Source organism: Equus caballus, chromosome 17 (genome assembly GCF_041296265.1).
Source record: "Equus caballus isolate H_3958 breed thoroughbred chromosome 17, TB-T2T, whole genome shotgun sequence".
In the NCBI taxonomy this organism is placed as follows: domain Eukaryota; kingdom Metazoa; phylum Chordata; class Mammalia; order Perissodactyla; family Equidae; genus Equus; species Equus caballus.
The window spans coordinates 59,665,163-59,679,844 of NC_091700.1; positions in this window are offsets into that span (position 1 = coordinate 59,665,163).

Below are 14,682 nucleotides of genomic sequence, written 5' to 3' on the forward strand. Positions count from 1 at the left end.
TCAAAATTTGAGGGTATGTTCATTCCTCTTAAGAGTCAAGGCCCCTTGTTTGTATTATACTTCTTATTCAAATTGTATCTAAGTGGTTTCCATATGAACAATTAATGTGTTTAATTATCAGTCACTTTTAAGTATAAATTTAATGCATTTAATAGCCAAATGTTTACAATTTGATTTTTATACCTTTGAGCAGAACTTCTTGGAACAGAGAAGATGTCAAAATAAAAAGTAATGTGAGTGATAAATGGATTAAAAAAGGGAGTTCCACTAGGCTTCATAGCATAAAGAAAGATAGACGGGGATAAAAGCATTTGGTCAAATAAAAATGCGAACCAAAGGATTTCCTGTACTAAGATATAATTAATTTTATATCTTTATGTGCTGTATTTAATAAAGATACTGTATCAACATGATAATATGAGATTGGCTTAGGTTCAGGATGTGTGGAAACTTAGAGTGGGTTGACTTGGAAATAAGAAAAATCAGCTTTTTGAATGAATAATATGAAAGCCAGGATCGTATCTTTCTACTGATTGAAGAAGACAAGGTTCTCACTGCCACTCCAGGGTGACGCTAAATACCGGTTTCGACAACACTGTGCCATTCATGGCATTCTGATTTATTTTATCTCTTGTTTTTTTGTAATCAGAAAAATAGACTAATTACTCCAAAAGAATCAGAAATATGACAGTAATACCAGCATGACCTGTCTAAACATTTCAGGATGGTTTTGAAATGCCGTATTTTACCCTCTTTCTCCTGATGTAACATTAACATACATGCAGTTAAGTTCAAAGTAAGTAAACTGGTAGTAAGTTTCTAAGTATTTTTAAAATACTGAGTAATATTTTTTATTGATTTTCACCCTGGTCTTCTCTCCTCTAGATTAAAGAATTGGAAGCTGCATAGTCCTTTGGCAAATATTTCATTTCCTGGTTTATAATTTATTCCCAATACTTACACAATTTCTCCACAACTTCATTAAAGAAGTAAAAAGATTTTGTTCAAAGATGTATTGTGCGTGATTCTAAATCCTATACTTTACTTTATTGAGATTTCAGACAATTGAAAAAACTTTACCAGACTAGGAACTTTTTAGTATTTATTTAGAATAATTGTTTCATTAAATATTTTTGAATTTCTGGTCAAAATATTTTCTCCCTTTTTTATTGTTTGGTTTGAGGCATTTAGTCAGATACAAGTATAAGCTCTTGTTCATACCTAGCTACAGGCTACCCTTTAGCATAGATACAAAGAAAAAGCAGAAAATAATGACTTAGGAGTTATGGTTTTCAAAAGGTCATGATTAAATTAATACAGACAAAACAAAGTCAAAACCAAAATTCCAGAAGGATTAAAGTTGAGAGATCATGAAGGACAATTAAATTAAGGCAGTGTACAAGACAGAAAGGAAGGGCAGAAGCCCATGCTTTTTTTAGTCATTATTATTTAAAACCCTCAAATCTGGAAAACTTGCTGTCTAGGCTCTTATCTTTTATCTTCAGTGACTTCAGCTGTTCATTTATAGCTGTCATATAAAACAAAAGGTGCAAATTTGTGACAGTTTTATCTTGCACCTGCTCAAATGGAAATCACTGACCACACGGAATCTCCTATTTTGCATGCTTAAGCAGCTTTGTGTAAGATATTGAAAAAATGCTAACTCTCATTCTTTCTTAACAAGATAAATGTAAAATATTTCATTTATTTTATATACTATTTGACCAAACACAATGGATAAAAATAAAAACTCCTTACATTTTAAAGTTTCACAGCCTAAGGAGGAGTCTAGATGAAATAAAAATAAGAATAACAGCAATAACAATAATAATGATAAATAATACAATAATAAAAAAGCTTCAGAGACATTACTTTGTCATCGAACCCAGAGGAAGACCAAAGCTCAGTAATTTTCCCTAAATTTTATCTACCTCGAAAGGCAGGTTCTCACTTTCATAAAGAATGCCCACCTATTGGACATACTATGAGTACATTTTATAGAAATTACCTGGGAGAACAATGGTGTTCACTTGGAAGAAAATTTATGGAATGATTGAGAGAAGGATTTATAGATGATTAAGGAGAAGAGTTTGTAATAAATAGCTGGACATTTGTAATTGACTCAGATTTACTTGTTTGTTTAACTATTGCAGTTTCTGAGCTTCAGAGACTTAAATATTTCTGGATTCCTGCTGCTTGTGGATATTTTGTCAGGTTAATATTTCACTTTGTTCTTTCTTCATTATACCTATTTCAAGATCGTTTGTGTAAAACAAAGCTTTCCATTCCACCTGCTCTTCTAAGACTTGGCCTCCACACTGCTCCCAATGTGCGTGTTTTTGTGCGGTGGGGGAGAGTTTGCTGGGTCCTCCTTCTTGAATCTAGATCAGTCTGTGATTCACTCGCCTCTGACTGAATTTGGCAAAGTGATGCTGCCTATCTTCTGAGGTAAGGCCATTCAAGGTGGCACACCTTCTCTCTGATTACTTGCCCACCTATACTTAGAGCCCTGAGCAAAGGAGCTCGTGTCCCCAAACCTCTATTTGATGAGGAAGCTTATAGGAGCCCATGCTGAGAGAATACACAGAGAGCCCCTGGCACTGCATAGAGAGAGAGCTGCTTAGCTGCTCGTGGGCTGCTCCAGTCCTCTCTCTTCCAGCACTGACCACAGCCTGACTGCAACCTCATGAGACCCTGGGAGGCAATACCCTTGAGTGTCATCTTTCTGAATTTCTGACCCACAGATTGTTGTTGCTTTAAGCCTCTAGGTTTGGGGATGATTTGTAACACAATCATAGATATCTGTAACAGATTTAATATTTATAAGTGGGCTTTTAGAGGAATGGGAGGTCTAATGCCAGGATAGATCTAGGTGAAATAGGTTTGCAATTGAGTTTTTTAACTTGTCACCATTTAAAATTTTTTTCTCCACTTGTAATATTTTTTTTGGTGAGGAAGATTGGTCTTGAACTAACATCTGTGCCAATCTTCTTCCACTTTGTATGTGGGATGCTGCCACAGTATGGCTCCATGAACAGTGTGTAGGTCCTTGCCTGGAATCTGAATCCTCAAACCCTAGGCTGCCAAAGTAGAGCACATGAAGTTAACCACTATGCCACTGGGCCGGCCTCTCTTTTAGTATTTTTAATATGATTAGTTACTTTATTTCCCAATAGCTGTAATTGCTTCTCTGATGAAGTTCGAGGTATTCAAAATTGCATTTAATTTGATTTGAAAGAATGTCTTCAAAAATATGTCATGAGTTGGGGGCTGGCCCTATGGCTTCGTGGTTAAGTTCAGCATGCTCCACTTCACTGGCCCAGGTTTGTAGGCTTGGATCCCAAGCGTGGACCTACACCACTCATCAGTCATGCCGTGGAAGTGATCCGCATACAAAATAGAGGAAGATTGGCACAGATGTTAGCTCAGGGTGAATATTCCTTAGCAAAATAAATAAATAAATAAAAAGAAAAAATTTAAAAAATATGTTGTGAATTGACAATAGTTTTCTTTGTTTTTACAGAACATTACAGTGGCAGGGCTAAAGATGAGTTAAGTGAAATATGACACTCATACAGTACAGTGTCTAGTATACTAAGATATTATGTTAATTTATCAAAAAGGAAAATACATATTTAGTGAAAGCCATAATATCAGATTTTATACTAAGATATAAGAAGATAATGATAATATGGGTCTTCATGGGTCTCATACTCAGTCAATTCCAAGAAAAAAATACATTTTATATATATATGTATTTATGTAAGTATCGTATAATATTTATTACAAATATAATACATACTTATCTAATATATGATATATAATATAATTGTAGAATTATATTAAATATCTAACAATATTCAATATCATCATACAATGTATTTCACACATGTAAGTATTATGTATGCAATGCATGTGGTGTATAATATTTACATATATACACATATATCAATTACATATACATATATGTATCAAACAAATTCAAGTAAGCTTTGAAGTGCAGAGAATCCCCAGGGCAGAGGAGATCTGGGGGAAGGTTGTCAGTGTGAGGAAGCTTGTAGCGCCACAAGGAGAGAAAGCATGACTGCTTTAGAAATCAGAGCCAGACTAAAACGAGATCAAAAGAATTCAGAAAGAGTGGGCCGGTCATTGAGGACAAACTTCACCCACACTAAAAATCCTCCTAGAGCTGGTTCCTCACTTTCTGATCTTCTTGATCTTAACTATTATTGAAGTTAATAGTAACTTATAATGTCCAGCTTATGTGAATTTGCACTAATTTATTTGCTTTAACTTTATCCTTTTAGGCCAAGCACATTTTGCTTGACATTTCATGTTCAGCCAAGCCCAAGTGAGCTTCCAAATAGAATGTAAAACTGGTGAGCTTCAGCCAACTCTTTTGGGTTCACCAGGTTTTGACAAGCATTGTCATATTTTACAAAGAAACCCGGTGATGAATTCAAAAGGAATTACAAAACCCCAGGAAGTCTCAAGAATTTGCTATAAAAACTGGGCGGCTCAACTAAATTGAAACAGTGAGCCTAGGTCTCAGCTAATCCAGCAACAATGAAACAGTTCATTTAGAAACCTAAGCAGGGTCTAGACAAACTTGACTTTTTTCTAAAATTGAACTCTCAAATAGCTGAGTTTGCGCACTATTGGATTTGAAATGAAATCTTACTTTGACGTTTGCTGTGACTAAAACATGAATTTTTAAAAGACAATAGAAGAGCAAAGAAAGATATTTTTAAATTCCCTGCTTAAATATTAAGGGAACTTCCAGAACATTTTTCCAAGGGCTTAAAACTCAATCTACTTCCACGGTAAAGATGGCCAAATATTCTTTGACCCTCTTCTCTTCAAAAGCTGAGTTCTGTTTCTCTTCCCATTAAAAATGGGCTGGCCGGTAACCTACCAATAGAGTACCACAGAAGTAGTGCTATACCAGTTCCCACAGATCTAGACTTTACAACGACTGGCAGGTCACGACTCCTATATTTTAGAAAATTTATTTTTAGAGCCCTGCCCTGAGCTGTCATGAAAGAAGCACACTTATTGGAGGAACCAATAGAAAAGTCCTAAAAGAGGGTTCTACCTAAATTAGTCTTGCAAATGACCCTGCCAAGACCCTTGGCATGTGAGTAAAGCTGTCTCACATCTCCAGACCAGCCCAGGAACCAAGTGGATAGCTTGAGTTACCAAAGGCAGCACCACGTGGAGACATATTGCCTTCCAAACCTGCCTAAATTACTGACCACAGTTTAATGGCTTAGGCCGCAAAATTTTGTGGTGTTTTGTTATGCAGCATAGGTAGAACAGATTGCATTATGAAATGAACCTCTTATTTACTCTCTGTGAGATCAATGGAATATCTTGAACTCTAGTAAAGACTGTTGTCAATAACATATCGCTAAAGTAGTTTCATCAGTTTTATAAAGTTTGCACTGAAAATGTGAATTTCTTTCAAGGAAGCAATGATGCTGCTAACCAATCAATCTTTTTTCCTGGCTAAATCACCTCTGAAGGGTAGTCCTGCCATATAACCTTCAAATATAACGCAGAATTTAAGATCAACTTATATAAAAAACAAACAAAAATTATATGAAACAATAGCAAAAAAATTCAAAGATAGTATAAGGTACACAAGTCATTGTTTAGCATTTCTTCCAGAGGTTATGAAAACAAGTCACCTTAATCTAATGTGTGTTCTCTCACAAGACTAACAGTCATAATAGAGTCAGCTGTTTTTCAATTGATTCTGATTTTTGCAATATAAATAACCAATTTCCGCACCATTGATTCAACTAGTCATGCACTCAATAGCACAATAGAAAACATCATGAAGAACAGACTATATTTGAATGTTTTATTGTAAAAGCTTGGCAATAGTTTTTAAGAACATAAACTATATTGATGTTTATTCTTTTGTGAAAGAATCATTCAAGTCTTTGAGAATAATGCCCTAAGAACAACTTTAATATCCCAACAGAGAAATTAATTTAGAACATTTTTACTTATTTCTTAAGCAAAATTACTTGATAAACTGTCAAAAAAATGCATTAATAAAAGAGCCAAGAGAACACTTAGGAAACAAATTTAACTGAAATAATGAATAAATTGTTATTTTCATATAATATTCACTTAGAGTTGGAGGAATGACAACAAAATGTCTGAATCATTCTGTTCGATATTATATTGTAATTTCTCTCAATAATAATAAAAACAATACATTTCTTGAATCTGTAAGTTCAAATCACAAAACATAAATTGTGCTTTTTTTTTGCCTCTAGGTCTAAAAATTTTACCTCTGTGGATTCTATTCCTTCAATATTTTAAAATTTATTTTTCAGAGAATTTGTAAGGTATCCAGGTTGAATGTGTCTTCTGGTTTAACCTCTAATCTGTGTTTCAATCACTTTTACAACACCCCTGGGAAGAGGTGGTGCAGATGATGTTTGAAACATCAACTCCCTAATTCCTGAGGCAGATTCTTTCCTTTGTGGACAGCTCTGATGTTGGAATGTTCTTCATTATATTTAGCAGAAATGCAATTCTTTATTTTACTTCCATTTGTTCATACTTTCAACCCTTGGTGACATATAGAATATTTTATCCATCTTCATGGATATTAAAATGTATCTATCATGTTCTTAGCATCGGATCATCTTTTCGACAAAAATAATAAAATCCTTCAATCCTTCTTCACATGACATAGGATAATTCACCATTCCGATATGACTATTCAAGTATGATTTTCTTGAAACACAGAGCTCAGGATTAAGGATATCATATTTGCTGTGACCCAAATAACGTTGAGCAAAACAGAACCAAACAATTTTATTTTAGTACTCTGCTTTAATAACTAATTCATACAAAGAAACATTTTTGAACAATTATTTTTACTTTATTTGTCCTGAGACTGGGTATATAGCACTTCAACGTGGACGAAACATCAAAAGTTCTGCTCTTGGGAAGCATACCTTTAGTGTGTATGTGTGGCAGTCATGGCAGAGACAACACAAAGTAAAACACGAGTCAATTATGTACTGTGTTAGAAAATGAAAGTGCTATAGGAAAAAACACAGACAAAGGTAAGAGGGGTGGAGAACGATGGAGGTGATGTATGTAGATGCTATCATAGAAAAGATTATCATAGAAGACGTCTAAGATAAGAAGATATTTGAGCAATGATCTCAAGAGAATGACAGAGATTTGGAGTCTAGTATTCCAGGCAAGGAAACAAGCACAAAGGCTATAAAGAGGGAGCAACTTTGGCAAGTTGGTGAAATGGTAATGTGTCTAGTAAGTGCAATATGGATGGAAAATGAGATTCTATTGTATGGGTTTTAATATTCTATCCCCTTATTCCTCATTTTCTTTTACCTTGCTAGATTTGGTCCTTCACTGCAAATATTGTCCAATATACTTAATATTCATCTCAGAATTTTAGCATTTGTATATTTGGTGTTTTCTACAATGTGATTCACATCATTGGTTATGCTGTTAAACATAACACAGGCCAGGTTGGTCTACTGAACTCAGAGTTATAATCATCACATGTTAATCATGGAAACAATTGCATTTTCAAAAGCTTTAAATAATTTTTAATGAAAGAAATTAAAAATTTTTTGTTTTATATATTAAATCATATCTCTACAGTTAAATTGAATATTAAAAGAAAATCAATAAAATATTTGTATAAAGTTATATATGTAATATGCATAATATGTATAATTTCATATATATATATTATAGATATATATTTCAAAGTAAGGTGAAATCACTTTCAGTTCTGATAGTTAAGTAGAAGCTACATTGTATGGTGGAATATGAACAGGGACTGAAATAGGAAGACGATAACAATAACCATAAATGGAGGGCAGAGAAAGAATCAAAGACACAAAGATGAGAAAAAAAAACACATATAATCAGTGGTTGGAAAGTAGAGCAGTTTGAAGCTAACATGTCACATAGGCAGCTCTGAGGGTAGAGGATATTTTAAGGCCACATTGTCCTTGAAAACAGCTATATGGCATTACAACCTGAAAAAGCAATTAGAAGGTTTTGAGTTGGACTCTGATACCATCAATTAATTTTTCTAGAATTAAGGATATGTAGAAGAGTTCAGAAGGTGTACATAACAAGATCATAATTATGGGAAATGTCTGCTGCCATTCTCAATCAAAGCAACAGACAAATGCCACAAATTTGTTAGAATGAAAAGTTGTAATCCCAAAAGAACAGTGTCTAGTACTGTCCCCACATTTTAGTAGATGTTTATGAAAAATATCATATAAATTAATTAATATGACTAAATTAGCCTTGGTTAAAATGAAAATCAAAAGATGAAACATGATAAGCATAAAATTAAATTTCTATGTAAATAAATCAAAACTACCTAAGTATATAATGATGAAAATGATCAAATTTTAAAATAAAAAATATCCAAGAATCTTTATTTCCTGTGTGCTCTGTGTCAGCCAACTCTGTGACATGCCAGCCTGGACAGCTAATGCTATTTTAGACTTCATTATTATAAATATAGCATACAGATCAAGAAGGTTGCAGTCTCTCTGGGTATTGGTCAGAGAGCATCTGGTATACCTGGTATAGTGTTTCCCCCTAAAAGGCATCTCTCTACTTCTTGTAGGATAAAAGCTAGAGGCTTGCTTAAGGCTTTGTCCAATTTAACTCCAACCTTTATTTGGAGCCTCCTCTGCAGCAGCCACCTGCCCTCCACTTATTTGTCTGCAAAAGCCCTCAGAGCTTTCTTCCTCCAGGCCTTAAGGGGTCAAGATGCAAAAGTTAAAAAAAGGAGAGAGTTGTGATGAACAGAAGAGCAAAGACCCCATCCAAAGACAGTCACTGTTAGTGGGTGAGTCAGAGGTTTCCTGCCTGCCACTTGCAGCTATTACTTTGCAAAGGACCTACTTCGTAGTATTCACCATGCCAGAATTTTTTTTGTTTTCTCTCCTCTAATTCTGTTTACAGTTTTCTCTTACACAGATTTTAATTATTCTCTCAACATTCGAGTTCTAGTAAAAATTGCAGCTATCCTGTAAAGATTTTCCCCAGTGTGCCAGTCAGGAAATGTCCTTCCTGCTGTCATGTTACTCTAGCAGTTCATTAACATGTTTGCTTGAAGGATCATAATATTATATTGTAATAGTTTTATTTTTTAAATCTATTAAAAATTTTTCACACTACAGTTACACGTACAGACACACACACAGACCTCAAATCAAAACTTAAATTCAATTGAGAAAATTAAAATGAAAACATTCAATTGTGAACAACCATTACAAAGATTTATATTCTTCTTAGTTTCTTGGTTAGGAGTAAACAAAAATAAAACAGCTTATTTTAATTTTGGAAATAAAGTTGACTTTATTTAATAATAAATCATCTAACATAGGATTTAGGAGTACTGTGGCTAACTTTGTGGTGTAATCTTTTCTCAGTGCTTTTCTGAAAAATGCCCCGGAAGAACACATATAGGATTGAGTTCAGAGAGATAGGAACAGACCCACCACAGGGTCCTTGCTGAGTGGAAAAAAAAAAAAGAGTTATATGAGTCTTTCAGTCTTTGATCTTTGAATGAATGGAAGGATAAAGTAACATGAGTGTCAAACAGTTGTAGTAGAAGTGAGGTACAAGTCAGCAAGGAAAATAAGAGTTTATGATTAGGAAGAGATATTAAAGATAAACAAAGTTTCATTTAACACAGATAGTTGAAGATAGTGGCAACAGCTAAGATGATGCCTTTGTTATAGAAATCTATCAAGAAATATAGAGAAACGTGTATGAGATTGAAGATAATGATGCAATCTAGAATAGATTTCCTGACATCCAGATAGGAGGGTTAGAATGCTGTGATCTTTAACAGACTCTCAGTAGAAATAGTTTATTATTTAACATGTTCTCCACACTAGTTGGGCCAGTTTGCATAAATAATTTCACACTTGCGATATTTTTATACTTTTTTAATGCATGAATATAGCAAGATATTTTATTGAAACATTTATCTTCTCCAGAAGTCCTTATAGGAGACAATTTCCCTAATTATTCAGGGATGTGCTTATGGCCGTGAGGTAAAATAGGTTCCTTGTAACAGGAATGCAAAGAAAAAGAAGCAATGTCTGGTTTTGTACCTCTAAATTAGGCCCTAGGAAGCTCATGTCAAATTCAACAGAGAGATCTCACAACATCTTTAATTTATCAATGTAAATACATGGCGGGGAAGCAAAGACACAAAGCCATCTGTGTTCCCACTTGCCCTATGATGAGGAGCTGCATTAGCTGTCCTTTTGGGTTTTTTTTCTCCGTTCTCATTCTATATAATTCCATGAAATATCTAGTAAAACTGAACTATGATCCAAGATCATCTGAATCCAAGCTATACTGGTTCATAGGGCTGTCTTCATTTTCAATGGTCTGCGGTGCTCATAATTCAGATGTTTATTCACTACGTTTACAATCACAGTTTACACCAGTTTTGTGGTTATCTTGCATGCTCAAATGGGATCCAGTTTAGGTAATAAATTATATGGTCAGCCAACTCATAAAAACCCCCATCCTCAATTCCTCTGCCTTCAAATGAGAATGAAATTCTTGACACCCAGATGGGTAGTGATAAGGAAAGAACTGGAGGCGACTCGGTAGAAGGTGATGCTCTTACATCCGAGGGCATGGCCTAATGAAAAACAAAATCTTATTCTTCATCAGATATCTGAGAAATTATGTTTATTCATGGATGTTTTTCTTATTATTAGTGTTTTTCTTCTCCTTCTATGCCTTCTGCTTCTTCTCCTTTTCTTCCCCTTCCTATTGAAAGACGCGTATTTCATTGTGCATGAGTACTATAATTTATATAAGTGAGCTCCTATTGATGGACATTTTGTTTTGTTATTGCAAAAAAGGACCACAGTGAATAGTGTCGACCATACGCTATTTCACAAAACCGAGTATATCTGTGATCAAAGTACTGAAAATTAAATTGTCAAAGGAAATATGCATGCAGATTTGTGTTGATATTTTCCACAGAGAGTGCAGTTTGTACTAATGCTCACTCCCACTAATTTCCCCATGTCTTTGCCAAGGTAGTATATAGTCAAACATTTTGCTTTTTGCCAACTTGAGGAAAATGGATTTTAGTTTTAATTTACCTTACCATGAATGAAATTGAGCATCTTTTCACATGTTTAAGATTCATTTTTGTTACTTTCCCTGTATATTTCTACTCCAGAATTTTGCTCAATTTCTAATGGGTTTTAGAATATTTCTTGTTCATTTCCACAAACTCTTTAATAGTAAAGTCAGTTGACAAAATTTTGATTTTATTTTTATGCAGTTTTAAACATTTTTGTCTACTTTATTAGTATTTTTAAGGACATCAGAGTTTTCTGCCATACTAAGAAAAGCATTATTTTATAAATTAGAAAGATTATTTTATAAATATATTGACATTTTTTCTAATACTAGCGTTATGTCAGATATTTTCTTTTTAAATTCTTGACTCATCTGGAATTTTTTTTCACTTGGGGTACAATTGTCTTACAACATTATTTTAGTTTTAGGTATACAACATAATGACTTGATGGTTATATATATTGCCAAATGATCGCCACAGTACGTCTGGTTAACATCTGCCACCATACATAGTTACAAATTTTTTTTCTTGTGATGAGAGCTTTTAAGATTTGCTCTCTTAGCAACTTTCAAACATGCGATATAGTATTGTTAACTATGGTTGCTATGCTGTATATTACATCCCCAGGACTTATTTATTTTAGAACTGGATGTTTATATCTTGGACTATGTTTTTGTGTGAAGTGTGACATTGAGGTTAAACTTTGTTTTTTTCCCCTCCCAAAAGGTTACTCAAATGCCTGACAAACATTTTTTGAATGATCCATCTTTTCCTTAATGACATTTATTAATTAAATGGGTCTTCCTAATCAGCGGTGGCTTCTCGATTTTTTCAAAGTAAGAGTGTGAAAAATTGGGAAAAACAGCACAAACAAAACAAAAACAAATATTCAAATAATGGCAGCCTCTTATAATCTTTTTAGCTATGAGCAAATTAATCTCTTCCAACATCAGTTTTCTTTTCTTAAAATGCGGACAGTATTGGTTATGATTGCTTCTTAACATTGTGAGGACTAAATTAGATATCGTTTTTACAACCTCTTTTATAGTTTGCATGTTATAACCTTTTTATGAGTCCTAAGTGCTCTCGGTACATTAATTATGATGTCAATATACTCACCAGTGTAGTACCAGACAAGCAGCCTCGTCACTTGGGAACTCATTAGAAATTTATATGTAGTGGCCCCAACCCAAACTGATGCAAGTAAAGTTTGAGAACCACTGTTCTACACTGTTAAATTGAATTAATTGATAGCTACTTAAAGAGAGGAACCTCTTTAGAGAAGAAAGGTAGATGTGGTTTAAGGAGAAAGACTCTGTTACAAGTTGTAACCATTACCTAAAATATTTTACCTGCTTCACAATTTTGCTTAGGGCTACTGTGTTTACATCAATGTTTTGACAGGGAGGAATTTTTCAGTATAATGGAAAATGATCACATGGATTGTGCAGGAGTTACAAGATGAGCTAGGTCTAACTATCTTTCCAGCAGTGTTGATAGTCAGATATAAATGAGCCTCTGCATTAGCTATTAATCTTTGCTAACTTAATGGGGTTATGTATTATTAGTCTTTTCTTATTTACAATGTCTAAATTTGTTCTTGGATTATATCTATTTTTTTCTCCTTGATTCCTGCCGTCTTCTTAACTTTTGAGGGTTCTACATTTTAATTGTTTAAACTCAAGGATTTATGTAGCGGTAAATACATTCACAGCAGTAGTAAAAGCTTACTTATATTAAATAAACAACAAAGAAATTTTAAGTAGTGTAAATTAATATCATCTTCTTCCTTTCCACCTTATTACTGTGAAACAGTGACCTTTAAATTGCAGCTTTGGAGTTATGATAATGTAGATGGCGATGTCAGTGATATAATTCTTAAAATGTTTAATGTCAATTCTCCCCCTCAAGGGGTAAACTCTATATTGGGAAACGAATATAAGGTTAGAAGTAGAGGTCAAAGCATAAGTACACTGGCTCAGTCATACTAATACACTCATATACTCAGTTGGCTGATAGATAATGGGCAGAAATAGGTGAAACCAGGGAAATGTAGATCTTCAATAATTGGACTGAAGTACCCCCCAGATCCCTAGTTTGAAAACCTGCATTTGTACTGATGGAAATCAACAAACACATTTTACTTATTCTGGTACAAGCTAGTGCCAGGAATATTCTAATATCTGTTAAGCCTGAAATATAAACACAACCATTTCAAAGACTTCATAGTCTTAGAAGTACTGAAGTAGAGAATTTGTTTTGTCTGCAAATATTAAAAAAGCTATTAGGCGTAACGACCTAATGGAATAAAATGTGAAAAAGAACCTTCATATATTCAGATACTACTGTATCCTAGCACTTACAATATTATGAAGAATATAAGACTTTAAGTAAATAATATGCAACCCATCAAGAGTTTTCTGTGATTTTCATTTCTCTATACAATTTTAGTTGATAGTGGAAATAAAGGGTAGAACGAGGATTGTGGTTAAGGCTGGTGTGCACTTGAGTAAATAACCATGGCAGCGATAGCAGTAAGAAATGATGGTACAGAGGGAAGGAAAAAGAAGAACAGAAACAGGGAGGATTTATTTTTCTGAAAATTCCACATTATCTTGCAACTCAAAAGCAGTCTTTGACTTGGAAATACTTATATTGAGGCAAAACTGACTTGAAAAGATAAGTTTATGGATACAATCAACAACAATGAATTAAGATGGAAACTGATCAAAGGAGCAGAAATTACCCGGTTAAATAAAATATCTAAACTAGGACAACTAGTGAATTTGATTTTGAGGATACATGATGAGGAGTTTCGAGTCCAAAAATCAATGTCATGACTGCTTTGGAAAAACAGAAATAAAGTCTGGGAAAACTTCCTAAAAGATTGTGCCAGCTGCTGAGAAAGAGAGAAGGAAAGTAGGTCATCAGTCTGGAAACAAAAGATTTTTTACACAAACTGAAATTGTAGCATAACAGACTCATTGATCACTTTCAAATTTAAAAAATTCTCCCAAAAAGATTGAATTTATCAATGATGCTTAGTATTTTTCAGATGGATAGAATTACCTTTTTTGGAGCCTAGCTTGAAGTACTTGATATATCATGTATTACTGACTAGAGAACTATAATAGTAGAAGCCTCTCATGAAATTAAATATTTGTCAATGATTTTTATCAACCTTTTGCATCAAGTTCAGCATAAGATGTAGGAGGTTTTTATTCTTAAATAGCATTCTACCTTTCGAATAAGGAGTGATTTATACAAACAATTTAATGTATCTGAGTGCTTGACTCTCAGAAACATAGAATATCAATAAAATCCATTACTTAAATTTTCATTAGTCTTTGACCTTAGAACTGAAATTAATTTGCTCCAAGAGGACAAGATATTGTCTTTATATTTTACTCCATGTAATTTTGTCTTAGCATTTAATTAATCTTTTAAAATACATAACAGTAAGACAAAAATATCTTGTTGATTCTCTATAATAGTAAAGTTCAAAGAAACTTGAGCTTGATGTGTAATTGAAT